This window comes from Rattus norvegicus, chromosome 16 (genome assembly GCF_021556685.1).
Source record: "Rattus norvegicus strain SHRSP/BbbUtx chromosome 16, alternate assembly SHRSP_T2T, whole genome shotgun sequence".
Classification (NCBI taxonomy): Eukaryota; Metazoa; Chordata; class Mammalia; order Rodentia; family Muridae; genus Rattus; species Rattus norvegicus.
This window is the reverse complement of record NC_141549.1, coordinates 13,867,689-13,886,709: the sequence shown is the minus strand read 5'-3', so window position 1 is coordinate 13,886,709 and position 19,021 is coordinate 13,867,689. Positions and strand designations below refer to the sequence as shown.

General features: G+C 36.6%; 1 long non-coding RNA gene across 2 annotated transcripts; it reads right to left on the bottom strand.

Annotated features, from left to right (window-relative positions):
• Positions 1-6,181: 6,181 nt before the first annotated feature.
• On the bottom strand, positions 6,182-17,762 carry LOC102555898 (uncharacterized). 2 transcript variants are annotated; one of them, XR_015640490.1, is made up of 5 exons: positions 16,573-17,178; positions 10,813-10,864; positions 9,644-9,826; positions 9,444-9,533; positions 6,182-6,237 (listed from the first exon to the last, which is right to left on the bottom strand). It is a non-coding gene; the product is annotated as an uncharacterized LOC102555898 (long non-coding RNA). The 2 variants fall into 2 exon arrangements; XR_015640491.1 differs by lacking the exon at positions 10,813-10,864 and having other exon boundaries at positions 16,573-17,762.
• Positions 17,763-19,021: the final 1,259 nt, after the last annotated feature.

Sequence of the window (19,021 nt, the reverse complement as noted above, 5' to 3'; positions counted from 1 at the left end):
TACTACTCACTTATTGATAACAATAACTTCATGAAATTCTTAGGCAAATAGATGGAATTAGAAAATGTCATCCTAAGTGAGGTAACCCAATCACAAATATCACACATAGCATAAACTCACTAATAAGTGGATATTAGCCCAAAAGCTCAGATTACACAAGATTCAATTCACAGATCAAATGAAACTCAAGAAGAAGGATGAGTAAAGTGTGGATGCTTAACTTCTTCTTAGAAGAGGGAACAAAAATATTCATAGGAGGAGATACGGAAACAAAGTTTAGATCAGATGGAACAAATGGTTATTCAGAGCCTTACAAAACTGGGGATCCTTCCCATATGCAGACACCAAACCTAGACAATATTGCTGATGCCAAGAAGTGCATGCTGACAGGAGCCTGATATAGCTGTCTCCTGAGAGGCTCTGCCAGAATGTGACAAATACAGAGGCAGATGTATGCAGCCAACCGTTGAAGTGAGAATGGGGTCCCCATTGGAGGAGTTAGGGAAAGGCTTGAAAGAGCTGAAGGGGTTTGTAACCCCATAAGAACAACAATAGCAATGAAGCAGAGCTCCCAGGGACTAAACCACCATCCAAAGGGGACAAATGGACAGACCCATGGCTCCAGCTGCATTTGTAGCAGAGGATGGCCTTTTTGGGCACCAATGGGAGTAGAAGCGCTTGGTCCTACCAAATGTGGGCCCACCAGTGTAGGGGAATTTCAGGGCAGTGAGGCAGGTAGGAGTAGGTGGATGGGTAGGGGAATAACCTCATAGAAGAAGGGGTTGTGAGATGGGATAGGGGTCTTATGGACCAGAAACTGAGAAAAGGGATTACATTTGAAATGTAAATTAAAAAATCCAATAAAAAGTAAGGAATTGTTTCAGATTCTAAAGATATTATTAAGTTGTTATTGTCATTTTAAAATTAGGTTGGCATTGTGGATAAAATAAAATATTATTTTAAAAATATTTTACAAAAATACCGAAAATAAAAATTGCTCTATAGCTATTAAGTAGATTAGAGAAGTTCTTTAGTTTCATTCATGAGTATTTTAAGCATTTAAAAGGTATCACACCAACCTTGGATAAACTATTTCAGCAAAGGGAAACTATTTTCCAAGTTATTTTTGACCTAGAACAGCTCTTATATCAAAGTGTTTTGGAAGAATATGGAAAAGATTGGCATTTCAGAATTTTAATTGAAGTCATACATTCAAAGATCCACTGAAAATATTAATAAACACAATTGCGAATTGCATAAGAAGAACTATAAGATGATAAATAAGTTATACTCAGGTTCAAAGTCAGCTCTATAATTAAAATGAAATATTATGGTTTGCCACTTCAAAATATAAAAGAAGAATACACATACACAAACATACGTGTACACTCATACTTCAGTACAGATTTGTATAAAGCATGATTAGTGGAATGTGTTCTCAATCTAATAGAGTAGATTGCTGACTGACCTGAAGCTTTCACTGAAATCTGTGCTGAGCAAGATGGGCTGGACAGTGAAAATGCAACAATTATTAAAGGTGCATATAGCTCTCAGAGTTCATATTCCCCATTTCACCAATCTTCCTTTAATCTTAGAAAATATTAGGGACAGATAGAATAAGTAGAAGAAAGGAAGAAAGAATGAATGTGTGGGCAGAAAGAAATAAAAAAGAAAGGAAGGAAGGAAGGAAGGAAGGAAGGAAGGAAGGAAGGAAGGAAGGAAAAAGAAAAAAGGGAAAAAAGAAAAAAAGGAAGGGAAGGAAGGAGGGAAGGAAGAAGGAAGACAAGGACTGGAAAGCAATACATCATCATATTAAGGAATTCTTCTAATTTTCATCTATGATCATAAGTGTTAAATTTGTCATTTATGGGGTTGGGGATTTAGCTCAGTGGTAGAGCGCTTGCCTAGGAAGCGCAAGGCCCTGGGTTCGGTCCCCAGCTCCGAAAAAAAGAACCAAAAAAAAATTGTCATTTACAATTAGATAAAACATACAGATACTGCATTTGGTCCAAGCCTATTAATAGATTTTGGAAAGGAAAGACAAAACCAGAAACAGATTTTTCTGAGTAAGCTTTGGAGTTTTGTTCTCTTTTTATACTGGCTTTTATTTTGTGTTCAATTTTCTATCTCTTGAACATTTTACATCTATTTTCCTTTATCTTATTGTATTACACAGTTATTCCTATATTTAGATGTGACAATATTTGATGAAAGCCATTTCTATAATTTAATTTGAGGTAGCACCAGAAAGCTCCAAGGAGCTAATTACTAAGTTTAAAACAATATTGAAAGCAACATGACCCCACACATAAACACGATGATATTGAAACAGAATGTGTCTCCACTGTAATTGTGTTTCGTTCAATTCTCCTGACCAGGATCATACTTTCTGGCTTTCCTCTGTAGATTTTGACCAGTCCTGTATAAGTCACATCAGTTGTGAATTCACAATGGAAACGTCCACTCCAGCAAGACTTCATTTGAGCTGGCCTAAGGGAAACCAGTGTTTTCACAAAAAGTTGCAGGAACTGGTTGAATCCTTCTAGTCTGTTCTCTTTGGTAGCCAAATGGGAAGACTCTCACTTGCATCTAATAAGGGGAAATCTTTGTTTGTGATCTTGTCATGGCAATCCAAGAGATGAGTAGATTTAATTTGGCAGCAATTGTGTGTGTTGGTTGAAAGGATCCTGCTTCATTCTGTAATTTATTAGTTAAGTTTCTGTAGCCCTCCATCATGTTGCTAAAAGGAATAAGAAGCATTGACTGAAAAGGTCACTGATGGCTCATTTTCTACCAACTTCGTGGTTTGGGTATAAAATCTAAATAAGCTCCTAGAACAGAATAAGTACAAATACTAAAATTAAAAATGGAAGCACAAAAGATATAATGCCAGTATAAAATTGTGTCTCTATGTGCTAACAGTGAGTGTTTGAAAGTATACTAAAATTAAAAAGACCTGGAAGTTGTCCTGTACCACATGCCCTTTATGACAATTGCATGCATGCACACACACACACACACACACACACACACACACACACACACAGAAAATAAAATGCATATATAGATATACAAGAAAACTGACAGTCTTGTTTAAAAATTAATTTTTAAAAAGGCAACATCTTTATATATTAAAAACTAGTCAATGGTCTGGAGAGACAGTTCTATAAGACCTCTTCTAGATGCCTTGGACACTCAAATGGTGCCCATACATACATTCAGGCAAACATTTATGCACATAAAAGAAAAATAAATCTTAAAAGACAAAGTACAAAACATTGCTAGGAGAAATCAAAGAACCTAAAAATAGAACTAGAGAGTGTGTTCACAGAATGGAAGGTTAGACACTCTTTCCACGTTGACCTAAATTAGTTTCTGCCCCAAGATAGGAATGTCCCCATCCCAGTGGGGACCTTTGTCAGTAGCAAAATCTGATAATGTTATAACAGCTAGGTGTTTTCCAAAGATAAATCCTAACTTACCAAATCCTATTCATTCCATTTAATCTTTAATTCAAGATTATTTAAATTTTTCCGTTTCTCACTTCTCACATGTAAATATGTATATGTATATACATATATGTATATATTACTACCTTTCATGTGGATGGAAAATACACATTTATATATATATATATATATGTGTATTCATATATATGAAACTAGAGGCAATGATCTACACATTGGAGGATAGGCTAGAGTTCATGTCAGTGGTAGAATAATCACCTAGCATGTGCAAGTTCTTGGGTTAGATCCAGCACCAGAGAAAGACATAAGCACTAATTAAAAGAAGTCAAGAGCAGCATCTTATACACAAATGCAGAAATGATCTCCAGTCAGTGACGCAGCTAGTTGGACTGCCAAGACTAAAATAATAAACTAATAACCAAATAATGAATCACAACATTCTGAAATATTCCCAATTAAAATTAGGCACACTTTTGATAAATTGACAGTTCAAAATGTGTAGGAAATTCAAAGGCTTTACCATGGTTAAAATAATTTCATAAAAAGGAAAGTTAAAAGACTCAAGGCAGAATTAGATGAACAGTTTAAAAAGATGCAGAACAGAGAGAAGAAGTAATTTCACAGATGTAAGTTCAATATGTCTTTGAAAAGTTTCTGAGGTATCTCAGTAATAAGAGGAAGGTCAACCTTTCAGAACATGCTGCCAGAATCACAAGCTACATATATGGAAAAACAACCTGACATGTATGTTACATGGCATGCAACAATCAGTTCAAACTGACCATGTAAACATGGACATAGAAAGAGTGAATGTGAGACAACAGCATGTGTGAGAAGTTTTGTGACCTGGGGTAAGCGTTATTCCCTAACTGTAACAGGAAACATCAAAGAAAAAAATTCACAAATTGGACCATTAAAATCACATAGTACCTTTGAGCAGCACTACAACCAAACAAAAGGCGAGGCTGAAGAGTTTGTGAAACAACTGGCACATTGCTAGCATCACCTCCATTGTAAAGGCACATAGGTGCAGGAAGCGGATCTATTTATGTACCAGCCTTACTTATGAATATAACATATAGGTGAAATATCCAAAATCCAATTAAAGGAAGGAAAACCTGAGCAGGGATTCTCCAAAAGCACATGACACAATGCTCCAACTAATTAATCATGAAGGAAAACTAAAACGAGCCCTGGCATGACACCCCACCCTCATTCGATTGGTTATAACGAATACTCTAATTATTAGCAAAGATCTGAAGCAAATGGGATACCAATGCTTCTCTGATTAGAATTTAAAATGGTCCAATCATTCTGTAAAACATTAGTACTTTCTTTCAAAGCTTGATATGTGCTTATGATTTACATCTGTAATTTCACTTGGGAGTTTTCTCAAGTAAAATGAAAACAGATTTGACGAACAGCCCCGAAATAGGGTGTTTCCAATCCAGGAACCTACTTACGTGTTCATGAACAATATAGTAGATTTAAAAATTACATATCACATTTATGAAGTAGAGTAAAACTCAGTAGTGAAAGGTAAGAGATTAGTAAGGCAGTAGCCTCCCATAATCCCCTGCAATGCATTCGAAGATCTATATCTATAGTATCCATGTGGGGCCAATCCTAACTGCTTGTCCTTCTACATACATACACATGCATACCTATCATATATATTTTCTATTTGTAAATATTATACAGCAAGGGAGAAAAATAGTAATTAACAATAAGAAAACAATCTTATAAAACATACTTGATATGGTTTGAACTTGAAACGTCTCCCACCGGTTCAAGTGTTGAACACCATTTTGGGAAGTGGAAGCTTCAGGGCTTAGGACCCAGCTAAAAGAAGAGTATGTTGCTTTTGAAGGGTCTATCAGACCCTTTTCTTTCTCTATGCTTTCTGCTCGGAACAAAGACCCATGTGCCACAGACCCCATGATGTTCGGCCTTGTTTAAGCTCCAACTAGTACAATACATTGAGTTAAGATGGATGCCAGCACTGTGGGGGAACTAGTGTACTCAGCAAGGGACCATCTTGTTTTTATTTTTTTAGCAGGAATTTACCAGTCTCAGAAAAACTATCTGCACTCTCATTGACTAGGCACCCATCACTGGACTCTATTTTGTAGAGGTCGCATCAGCTCCAAAGAGTGCTTCACCCAGGACACAACTTGCAGAAGAGAACACTTGGAGGATAATAGAAAGCCACAAGATCCTTAGTCCTTATTGCATCTGTACAACAATGCCTATTCCTTTGATATGTTTCCTTTTACTATATGGAACATTTTTTTCAGTAACTCAAATATTAACATTTTGTGTATATGTATACGTATGAATATTTGTGTGCCAAGGTATAATGTATGTAGGTCAGAAGATTGTTTTTGGGACTGAATTCATTCTTTTTAGTAGGTGGTAACTGGGGTACAAGTTCAAGTTGTAAGAGTTATTGACAAATGCCTTATCCATTGAGCATCTCATTGGCTTCTTGTCTGGAATACTCTGACCTATGAATGTGCCTCCTGCTTTTCTTTTGGAAGCTCACTAGGAACCATTCATTATTTTCATGTTACACTACTGTACTTTCACTCCATTGCAATTATAGAATTTTTACACACACACACACACACACACACACACACACAAACATACACACACGTGGGTGCACACACACAATCACCATAAATAAAAGGCTATTGAAGACAAGAAAAGGCTATAATTATTCATGTAGGATTTATTTATTTTCCTCTTCTTAGTCTTAACACAATGCCTGAAAGAGAGGATTAAATGCTTATTATTAAATTACTTATGAAAAACATACAATGAATTTCTATTTTTTGAAACATCTATAAAATCGCTGTATATCTATTCCAGGGATCTGTAGCAATTTAACTCACAAGACATATCTGATCACCTACTATGTGGCAGTTAAATATTGGGAGTAGACAAGCAATTAGAGAATTGCTTGGCTTAATATACTCTATGTCTAGTAAGAGGATGACATTTGAACAGGTAATTAAAATAAATGTGTTAAATGTCATAATGTAGTCATGAACAAAATGTTATAGAAATGCAAATGAAGGAGAAAATTATTCTGCTCAGTGGGGCTTCCCCTAAAGAGCAGCTTTGACGTGACCTCATGAATAAGGAACTGTTGTTTTATTAAGTACTGAAAAATTACTTCAGAGTATCCTTCACCAGTAGTAATTTCCGCACCTTTAGGTCTTTGGCTTTGATTTGAGCATACACCCCAGTTTTGGCACACTATGTGTCAGCCTTTAGTCATGCAGCACTCATTGATTCCCCTGCCCCTGCTTGTGTCAGAAAAGGATTCCCAAATAGGACTTCAAATTCTCTGTATTTCAGTCTCATGGTCCTCTTCATTAGGCAATTAGACAGGTATTGTCAAGCTTGGAACTGCTAAGGATAGACCCCTTCCTTAAAAACATCTTTGGACCTCACCATATTTCTCTGGTAAGACTAATACACTAGCATTTTCTTTCTCCTCTTAAAGGTATAAAACAGCATACAAAAGGAGGAGATAACAGGCTTTGGATGAAACCTCTCAAGAAAACTTCTACTTTCTTCTGGACAAAGGCAAACTCTGAGTTCGCCTCCTGGTCCTGGGTTAAAACAGCAACTGCTAGTGCCCTTTCTAAGAAAAAATACTCATACTCCAAGAGGAGTTTTTCTCTACTTGGAGTCCATTGACAGTCTTTACTTTAAGGCAATCTTTACTTCATTTGAATTTTAAATCAGAAACAGTAATTTGTTCCTTTCCTTTCTTTTATATCTTTTAAAAATACTAAACCCAATCTAAGCATCTTTTCTAAGACACTCTAGAAATTCACTCCTTGTCTAAGGCCACATCCCTTACCACCACACAGCTGTTTCTCACCTCCATTGCTGAATCTGCCTAGTTTCCTGGACTATAATTTAAAAGGCCTGGCTCTCACCTTTGCACTTCCCCACCTTATCCCAGGACCAGCTGAAGTTTACAGGTTATCTGTTCTGTGATTGGTCTCTTACACTGTAACACACTTGACGATAATCTCTCTCTTCTAAGTCCACTTAAAAATTCTTTAATCAATCTGTGAAATTTAGGGATAGACTAACCTTTCAAGTGTCACAGACAAGCAAAATGATGGCATGAAGACTATGTCTCAAGGAAGATGAATGTATTTTAGAGGTGATTAGTAGAAAGAAAATAGAGATCTAAAGTTATATACAAATTATACATGATTAAGAAAAATCAACCAAGGGATTGGGGATTTAGCTCAGTGGTAGAGCGCTTGCCTAGCAAGCGCAAGGCCCTGGGTTCAGTCCCCAGCTCCGAAAAAAAGAAAAAGGAAAAAAAGAAGAAGAAAAAAAAAAAGAAAAAAAAAGAAAAATCAACCAAGCCTGGTAGTGCACACCTACAATCCTAGCACTTAGGGGTCAGAGGCTAGATGACATAACTTAAGGCCAATCTGGGTAAGAAGAGAAAGGAAATACCCAATAACAATTTAAAGAATGAAAGAAAACAAAGAACACAAACTCTTATCTTTTAGCACATTTTACTCTCTTATAACGTGAAACTGGGAATTTGTAAAACAGGTTCTGTTTGGGCCATAATTTTGGTGTCTGGAAAGTCTAAAACCATGGATGTAATCAGGTGCACATCTCCGGCCTTTCCTAAAACATGGTAGCACAAAGGGAAATAGCTGTCTGCAGAGGGGGTTAGCATATGACAGATCCTACTCTATAGGAACCTACACACAGAAGAGGGTATTTGCTTCGAGGAGTTAGCAATAATGATTCCTTAGGACGGAGCCCCAGTGACCTCATTATGTTTTCCCTGAGCTCTCAGAACACTGTGCCCCACACTAAGCCAAGTTTACAGCCCATGGATCTTTGGAAGCTGTTAAACAACACTCAGACTGCACCATCAGATAACAAAACACATCAAGCTACGAAAGAAGTTAGATACTGAGAGTAACGAAATACTTTCCTTTGTACTGGCAATTATCAAACCTATAAAGCCTTAAATATCATGCAATAATCTTAGGAAAAAATTTTATGTGCTCTGACATTCTAAAAATTTGTTTTCATTTCATTGTTAAACGTAAGAAAACGAAATATGACAAACCTTTAGGTTCTATCCTTTTCTCCTACCATCCATCCTCCTCATTCCTACTTCTGGTTCAGTTTGTTAAAAAGAGGATCAGAAAGAAGAAAGAAAATCCCTTACTGCAACTCTTTCCTGCGTAGTAAATGTGCAACAAGATAAATGAATCAGCTTTGAAACTGGCCCCCTCTTGTCCTAAATCTCCACCTAGTGAGAAAGCCTTTCTACCAGTCTCAAGGCATATTCCATTTTAGAATGGGTCTCAGCAGGGTCAGGCCGAGTCTGGTAATCACACACTGGCAGGTCTTAATCTTCAGAGCTTGCCTTAGCCTGTTTCTGCCTTCACTCTAGGGAATTTATTCCACATACTTTGTAGACCGGCATCACATTGTCGTGGACTGCGATATGTAGCCAACGCTTATACACAGTCATTTATGCACAAATTGCTTGGAGAAAAACTCACTGTGATATTTTGAAACAGAAATAGAGACAAGAACAACAAGCAGGAAATTTTCCTACAAATGCACCCTCTAAAGCCTTAAGGTAATTCCATTTCCATTTATAAAGCAGAAAAGGGTTGGATAGCGCTCCAGAAACCTAACAGGTGTTTTCCCAGGCTAGATGAATGGGGAGGCACAATGAATTCACAAAAGTAATAAAAACTTAAATGCTCGATGTTCCCCTCCCTCAGCCAGCCAAAGTGCCTGTTTCTCTTCTCATCATTTCCTCTTACAGCAGAAATCGAAGATAAATTTACAAAATGGCACAACCTTCGTCAGCAGCAACCATAAGATCACAGGAGCTGAACCACTGGGATGGGTCCATGCAGCAGTAGCTCCCTCCCCTGTGTGTGTTCTGAGGTTACTTACCATCGGCCTCATTGTCGATGGGCACAGAGTTCCCACTTGGTTAAGACAACTGCAGGGAACACTCCAGCATGGGCTGAACACTGTGATGTCCTATTAATAGAGACACGTTATTAATTTGTACCTTTTCCTGCAGGCACTGATTTTCTGCTCTTGAGTTAAGGAAAGGAAATATGACCAGCATATGTTATATATGACATAACCTTTGGCACAGGCCTGGCCTGGAGAGGTTTTTCCTCTTGTCCTGCTCATTCACTAACTGCCGGGCTTCTCCCTCAGCTCTATGCAGGCTGTGAGATCACGCGAGATCCCCAAGACTCAGTTCACTCCTCCCTGTCTCTGAACGCATCAATATTAAATGTTGTGCCTGGCATGGCTCTCAGAACCTAACAGAAAAGAAGTAGACAAGATCCCTGTGGTTAGTGGAGATAATAATGAAAGAGGCTGACAGGAGAGGCACCACGGTCAGCACTGGCTTTGCCTAAACTTTCGCTAAAATGGGTATTATCAAGTTTCCCAGTTTGACCCATCCTTATAATTCATATTAATTTAATAAACATCACTTAAATATCGTATTTTCAGAGTTGAATTCATTATTAAAATCTTATCAATTTTGTCAAGAAGTTGGACCTATGAGAAAAATAGAAAAAAGAAACAAATATTTGCATAAGTTGTAATTTTCAATTTAAAAAAATTATTTTTCTATTTCATATTTTTCTGTCACCTGTGATGTTTTTGACTGCTTCACTGTTGCTCTGAAATGGACATGGAAACATTTCTTTCCATGTACTTGAATGTATGGAAAAGTCCTGAAAATTTTTTTCAAATTGTAAAATTTTTTTAAAATAATGATTTGAACCAGCCTAACAAAACAAAACACCCCCTATCAACAGCAAGGAACACACAGTGACAGTTGAACGGTTAAAATTACTCCTGTGGACTAGTGGAAGGGATAACAACAACAACGGAGAATGTCTATAATCAAACTATGCTGTGCTATATTTCTATGAAACCGTAAAGAAGAAATGAAAATGTTAAAATGAATTTTAAAAAACTCTGAAAAAAATATTACTTTCATGGACTCCTGGTAAATTTTAACACATAAAAGGAATGTGAACTTTTGATAATTCACAGTTTTTGTTACACATATAATAATTCTGGATAAATAAGACTGTACCCAGAGGTATTAAGAACTAAAATCTGGAAGTGTCACACGTGGTGAAGCTTCGATCTTATTTAATCACAACCTAGTAACTTTCGAAGGTACAGAAACCTCGGAAAGTCCAATAAGCAAGGTTAGGTAATTAAGATTAAATGAATTTATAATATTTATGAATATCCCAAAGTAAAAATAAATGCAGCTTCAACTCACTTCTAAAGAATCCACAGTCTATTGACATCAAGTGTAATTATGATGAGAAAACCTGAAATCAACAATTGAAGGAAATTTTTGAATCTATAGCTGGTAAACTGAACAAACCATACTAGGCTTTCACGAACAAAGTAAAATGTGAAGAATAAAATATTTACTTTTATAGATGTGGAAATCATTTGACTTGTAGCAAAAGGAAAGCACAGAGAAACCTCATCATTAAATTCAGTCAATACTAAGAAAGGTAACCCCGTAGCATTTGGAGTAATCAATTCCAGAAGACTGAAAAGGAATGACTTTCATCATGTATTTTGTTTCTTCTTCAAAAAATAGAAAGGAATAAAGCGAAAGACTTGGTTTAACTCAAAATAACAGAAGCAGAGCAATACAAGTGATACACAAAACCAATGTTCGGACCTTAAAAAGGATGCTAAGGACAGCATAGAAACACCTAGGAAGGACAAAGCCAACAGACTTGAAAGGCAACCCGTGAACGAGAAATGGAGCCGAAACAATTCAGAATGAGCGCCACCGGAAATAATAACCACATATGCATGTCAACACATTTCCATAGGCATTAAAAATAATTGTACTTTAACTAAACCGCAGGAAATCACAACAACATTAAAACTCATAAGATACGGAAGCTAAACACATTTATGACACAGTTTTAATAACCATAGGGAATGGAGTTCAGAATTCATTAAAGATTATTGTTTCCATGTATTCCATTGTCCAAGATTTCTACTTGGGCTTGAAAGCATTACAGGGTTTTGTACTGTATAAAGGAAGATAGTGTCTTAACTAGGTTCACTCAATTCTGATACTGTTACTAACATGTGTCTTCTAATGTAATATTTTTCTCTTCTATGCAGCGCTGTCAGAGGACCCACAAAAGCACTTATGCTAGATATAATGCTCAGAAGTTTTGATATGTAATTGTGGAATGAATCTCTCAGGTTTTAGAAAAGTTATGAATAGTAAGCATCTACTATTTTACCGTGAAATTAATCCATTTACCAGAGTCTCCTCTCTGTTTTTTTTCTCATCATAGTTTTGGCGACATGTTTCTAAATTACACATGTATTGGAAAAAAACAAAACCTGCACAGAAGCCTCTCACATTCACGAAATCCCGCTTATTAATTGTTGGACTTCATTACTGTATTGCCGTTACTGCAGTACCTCTCACAGTCCTTGAGCAGGTCTACTCATTTCTCTCTGTGTTCCCACAGTAGACACAGTTTCCAGTTTTGCTGTGTGTGGTAGTGGACACCTGTAACTCCCACACTGTGGAGGTGAAGGTGGGAAGCTGGGGCTCTCTGGCTAGCCTCAGGTTGTGAATGTGAGCTTGCCCTGGTCTCTAAAAACAGCAATAAAATTGTAACTATTATGTCAAGATCCTCGATGTATTTTTAATTGAATCTCATACCAGGTGAAAGACATTGATTTAGTTGCATCATTCTCCTGGTTACTCTTAGTTTTCTTGTGCCCTGTGCTGAAGAGGCTGCCTTCTGTTGAACATGTGCTTTTGACGTCTTTGTCAGACATAAGGAGGCTTTATTTCCTGGTTTTATTGATGCGTGTGTTCATTTTTTTGTGACAGTTCCGTGCTGTTCTTTACTATGTCTCTGCCGAATAAGTTGAAGTCAGGTTTTGTATACATCAAGCATTATTCTTTTTTGCTCTGTATTGCTCTGCTATCCAGATCATTTTGTTTGCATGGGATTTTTTTTTTTTTTGAGTATGGTTGAGCTCTGTGAACAGTATCATTGGAATCTTAGTGAGTTATTACTTTGAGTCTGCCCATCACCTTTGGAATCACGGTCACTCTTATATGAATTCTTTCAGTCCATAAGTGGAGGGAGTTGTCCCTTTTTTTCTTCTTCAGTTTCTCACTTCAGTGTTTTAAAGGTCTTCATCTTAAGAGATTTTATTTGCTTTGGCTCATTCTGAGGTCTATATCTTTTTGCAAATATTGTGAATAGGGTTGTTTTCCACATTGAGAGTGCTTTTGTGTAATCCCCAGTGTTTCTTACGTGTATGCTCATATTGTCTACTGCAAATGAAGATCATTTAAACTTTTCGTTCCCTATTTCTTTCCATTTTATTTCTTTTTTTGTTTTAGCTAGGACTTCGGGGACTCAAGAATGGATAAAGAGAGCAAACTGAGTAGTTACTGATTTTTATTGAAATGCTTTGACTTTTCCTCATTTTGTATATTGTTGGCTATCAAATTATCATGTGGCCTTTATTATGTTGTTTTGTTTTCCTTCTAGTCTTATTTTCAGGTCTTTTATTATGAAGGGTCATTGGATTCTTTTCAAAGGACATTAGTTCATCTATTGAAATGATCATGTGATCACTGAGATTACTAACTCATAGAATTAAATTAATTGATTTGAAGATTCAATACCTTGCATGTATGTATTCAGTGAACATTAGTTGGCCCTTGGGAATGATAGTTTTGATGTATAATTATATACAATGCATTTAAATCATATTTACCCTAAATTCTCACCTTCAACTCTCCCAATCTCTGCATCAAATCCTCTTCTAAACTTGATTTTCTCTTTTTAAATAACCTCCCCTAATCTAATTGATGTTACTCATACATATGCACATACATGTCAAGCCACCCACTAGAGCATGGTCAACCCATCAGGGACCATGCAAGGAAAACTTCCTCTCTCTTAGGAATCATCAACTGTCAATTGCTTTTGGCAAGAAGAAAGAATTCTTGTGCTCTTTCTCCCATAAATAGTAACGGTGCTATGTGTTCTTAAGTGTGAAAGTTCTGTTTTGTTTGAAAGATATGGTTACAATTCCCCCTTACTTCCAACTCTGACACTCTTTTATCTCCCTCTTCCAGGTGTGCACATGTCAATCTTAGTAGTAGAACACAGGTGACATGAAGGTGATGGAAATAATGAGGGAAGTTTTAAGTCAGGGGCAGAGAAGGGTGAGAGGATGTTGGGAGGCAGGATAACCAACACTGAGGATATTTGTAAAAGCTGTTTAGAAACCTACATTTTTATGAGATTCCTATAAACATAAAACACTTTAAATGGAATTACCTCAGTAATTTTATTATGTATATGTATTCTTGACTACTTTTAATAGGAGTGTAATATCGCTAAGAAATACACATCTTTATATTCTAATATTCTAATGTGTCTACATTGTCTTCAAGCTCTCATAGTCTCTCCATTATTTGATACATCAGTGAAGCTTTCCATTGTAGTTTTAATGGTTGCACTTTTCATCTTGAATATTACATTTTGATGTTTTCTTTAAGTATTTATTTATCTGTATTTAAATCTACCTTTATATTGTGTGTTGACTTTTTTCTTTCATTCACATGGATTATCTTTTAACTCATATGAAAGTTTGTGCCTTCCTTCTTTTGTGTGAACTAGGAATAGTCATTTTTGAATAGCTTTGTTTGGACACCATCTCGTTCAGCCATTACTGTGAGGTAACTTTTAGAGAAGTTGTTTTCGTGGTTTTGTGTGTGTGTGTGTGTGTGTGTGTGTGTGTGTGTGTGTGCATGCCTGTGCACATACATGTGTATTATGTGTGTGTTTTACATTGGGGGTTTCATTAATTTTTTTTTCAAACCACTTTCCAGGGAATGCTTTCCAGGGACCAATTGGAACTAATTGGTAGCAGGGTTTCAGTCACATTTTTCTTCACTAGTCTGGGTCTGCAACTTAGTAGCAGACCTTCAGTTCATGTGAACTCTGGATAGAACATAAGTTGCAGATGCAGATGCAACAGGCAGATACACCTACCACAAAAATACACTAATAGTCAATTAGAAAATTATGCTCTTCCAAATGAAACAGTTTTCAAATGTATATAATGTGGATATTTCTGTGTGTGCTGAGATCGGACTTTCATGTACTAATACATGAGAAGAACGGAAGCAGATTAAGAATAGTGATTAGTATTAGAATAGTAAAGAAAAAATGCAGCCTAGAGGGGGGAAATAAATAAAAGGAGAAATTGCAGGGGTGAAATGAAGGTCTGAAGTAGCTCCTGTTAGGAAAACTGAGAAGATGAAGAGTAAAAGGAACGGAATGAGACAACCTAAGATAGTTCCAGCTCTAAGGAGCCAGAAGCAGAGACAAATCTAACTTCCAACTTACCTGTGTCCTTTAGGCAAATCTATCAAAAGGAAAAAGAAAAGAAAGAAGCCAGAGCAGGGCACAGTGAGTAGGTTAAAATGGCGTTAGGCATTAACCGGGAGACCATGAAAGTAGAGTTGGGTTATGGTTCTGACTCTAAATTTGGTAGTGGTGCGAGTTTCAGTTTCCTCTCACTGTCCTTCTTCCCTGTCTCCCCGAGGCCAATCACGTCAGTCAGCAGTCTTATACAGATTGAATTCCGAATGCTAGTTATGCCTGTATAACCACCCTGAGATCGTGGCATGCGTTCCGAGCTCGTGTTAGTGCTCTACTCCAGACTATGGCTCAGAAGAGACTTCCACCACACTGACCACTGACCAGTTACTGCTCAAAGTCACATCTGTCCACCCTGTATTCAACCCTCAAGGTCTCGTTATCCAAGGCTTCAGAGTTTGGTCCCGTGACAGTTATTTCGGACTCCTGAAGTGTGCAGTTCAGACAGAGATAGTTTTCTCTATGTCACCATGCTGTGGACTAAGAGGGTTCTTATGAAAACCATTTTTGTCGCCACTCCCCATGGAAGAAAAAGTTTTCAGGAGAACTCTGTGTTTTTGTCTCCTCCCTGCCATATCATTTCATTTTTTTAAAAAATGATTTAATTTATTATATGTGAGTACACTGTAGCTTTCTTCAGACACACCAGTAGAGGGCATCAGATATCATTACAGATGGTTGGGAGCCACCATGTGGTTGCTGAGATTTGAACTCAGGACCTCTGAAAGAGCAGTCAGTGTTCTTAGTTACTGAGCCATCTCTCCAGCCCCATATCATTTTTAAAATGCCTTATTACCTAAAGCACCAGGCAGATCTACTCTTGCTCTGAAGCAATGGTGCTGACAATCTTGTACCACTCACCAAACAAGTTCTTGCCATTCACCAAACAAGGCTCAACTCTCCAAGATGGGTTATGACTTGTTGCGTCTGTCCTGTTTTGCAGTTATTATTAGTTTTACTTTGTTTTGCTACTGAAACTTAAAGATTTTATTCTCATCTATAAATTATGATACTAGTATTTCAGCTATAATTGATCTTTCTCCCTAAGAATTTAACAAATTTTTACCTATTTGTTATTTAACTCACTCTTTAAAAAAATAGCTATCCCTAATATTGAAATATTTTACTTCTATTTATAGTTTCAGAGATTTTTATCATAATATGAAACTTTAATCAACAGTTCGTTTTTTGTCTACTGAGATGCTCATGTACTTTATGACCTTACTTGAATGTGTGTGCTTCTTTACATGTGTTGATGAACCTTCACCTACCTTAGTTTTGGAGGCTTGAGATTACATATGAATAAGAGGGGTGATGGGGCCAAGACAGATAATATGGCTGAGGACTACTAGACTACAGTATAGTATCATCTCACTGAAAGTAAGACTCCGAATCTCTGGGGGTATTCAGAATTCCCCAAATTTGGTCCAGATGAAAAGGTGAACAGTGTCTTCCCAACCCTCTTTTCTAAGGGGAAGCACTCAATGTACTTCCACATAAACAGATTCTGTAAAAAGAAGGTTACAGACTAGTTAGCACAACAAAAATATTTAGGGTGCAAAGTCAGAATTACTCACCACCGACAGTGTCCCCATGGTTTTTCAAATTCTCTTACTGTAGCGTTTTCAACTCCCAAACCTTTGAACCTCCATCTGTATCTTATGGAGCTGAAGGTATTCTGGAAAGGAAGGTTTGGGATTAGTGTTATTTTTCTTTTCATTTTAAATCTATGTTTTTAAATGAAATTTGAGATTACAATTATAAAACTACCCCTCCCCCACTCTTCTTTTAACTCATGGCCTCTTTTTAAATGAATTACTACATACATGTAATATGTATGTAATATTTACAGAGGATCACGATGAATCAAAATGCAGAGTTGTAGAGCCCAACATTTACAACAATCCCTAAACCCAGTACTCAGGGATCACAGCAGAAAAAGGAGTGGACAGGATTGTAAGAGCCAGAAAATTGGCGATTTTATGTGCGATTGTCTTTTCTAGGAATACCAAAAGCTACATACCCATAAAATACGTTTTAATGAAACTAGAATTCTAATATTTTCTTCTCCCTTTCCTCTCTTCAGTCCCCCTACCCCACCATCTTTCAAATCCTTCCCTCCCATAACCCCCCACTTTCAGATTGATAGCCTCTTCTTCTTTGATTATTCTGATATAGGAAGTACACAAAAGTCTAGTGGTTTTTCTTCTTTCTGCCTCATTTGATGATAATATCCTAGAACCTACGAAACTCTGAATATTTTTCCTCATCTGCTCTAAAAATGCTCTTCATTAAATGTACACTTTTCTGTGCCATGTGTCCCCTCATTCCATCTTCTTCATAAAAACTAGCAGTTATCAGCAGATCCCAGCTGCCAACAGAAACTGGAAATGCAAACTATCTAAGGTTCATTAGCTGCAGCTGCCAGGCATTCAGTAAATACCTGTCAATTTAACTTTGTTCAGTGGCTCTCAACATGTCAGATATAGAGGGAAAAACTGGAGCAATGAAATGTTAACTTAGACATCATTGATGTATTATAGAGTTGCTTCCAGATACTCTGAAATTTCAGCTGACTGTGTATAGTGTGACTTAAAATGGATAAATAGAAGCCCATAGATATTATAAAAAAATGTAGCCTTTCATATACATCTTGAAAATTCAACGATAATATTTTCATTTCCTTTACTGATTTCATTATCCATGTTATATCATTTCAATTCTATTGCATAGCTTTGAGAAAACCACTCATTAAAGTATCAATTAAACATGTTAGATTTAAAAATGGACTATACAGAGCTCTTAGGGATCAAACCGCCAACCAAACAGTATACATGGAGGGATCCATGGCTCCAACTACATCTATAGCAGAGGATAGTCTTATCTGGCATCATTGAGATGAGAGGTCCTTGGTCCTGTGGAGGCTTGAGCATAGAGGGATGCTAGAGCAGTGAGGCAGGAGTATTTGGGTGGATGGAGGAGCATCTTCATAGAAGCAAAGAGGAGAGGAGATGTAACTGGGAGTTTAAGGAAGAGAACCTGGGAAGAGGGACATCATTTGAAATGTAAACAAATAAAATGATTAATAACAAAAGCTGAAAATGTAGATCCCAATGAACAACAGTAAACAAAATTCAATAATCTGTTTTGAATAAATTTTATTTTTTAATGATTGTGTATGTATATATTGATAGACTGTATGCACATGTATGCAGATGAACATGGAGATCAGAAGAGGGCAGTGGATCTCCCAGGATCTATAATTATAAGAGAGTGTGAGGCACAAGATTTAAACGGTGGAAACCAACTTGGATCCGGCATAAGAACAGTATTCATTCAACCACTGACATGATAGTGATATTCTCTTCTGACCCAATACTAGTTCACCTACAGCTAAAAGAAGCATCGTGAATGTTTCAGATGATTATTTTGAAAAGCATTAAGTATATACATTAAAAACTCTTAATCCGTGTTTGTTACTGATACTCTAATTACTTAGCATACAATGAATTCCCAAACTTAATTACTGAAATTAGCTTCCACATTTATTAAACCTATTTAGAAGTACTTAGTCACTAAGTTTATTTATAATCATTAATTATTACCTTAACTCCCAAAAATCTCTCATTAAAAATAATCAGTGTCTTACAGAGATTTAACATTTAACAACATTTTTAATAGCAAGACATTCAGAATCGTTCTTAAAATCTAAGCGCAAGGATGAATCATACTCATTATTATCTGATAGAATTTCACATTGTTCATTTCTGTTTTTTAAATTAATTTTAGGTATTTTAAAAGATTTCATTAATAAGCATGAGTGGATCTCTAACCAACAGCAAAACAAAAGAGAAAATACATTTCATGGGTCATACAAATATCTTAAAATGAGCTTCAAAAATGCTACTTTATTCCTGAATTGATTGCATGGTATCTGAGTGTTTTCATTATGATGAAGGCACATGTGGTTTTGTCCATTTGTTTGTTTTTTAATGGTAGCTCCTGTGTACTATAGCCTGGTTTCAA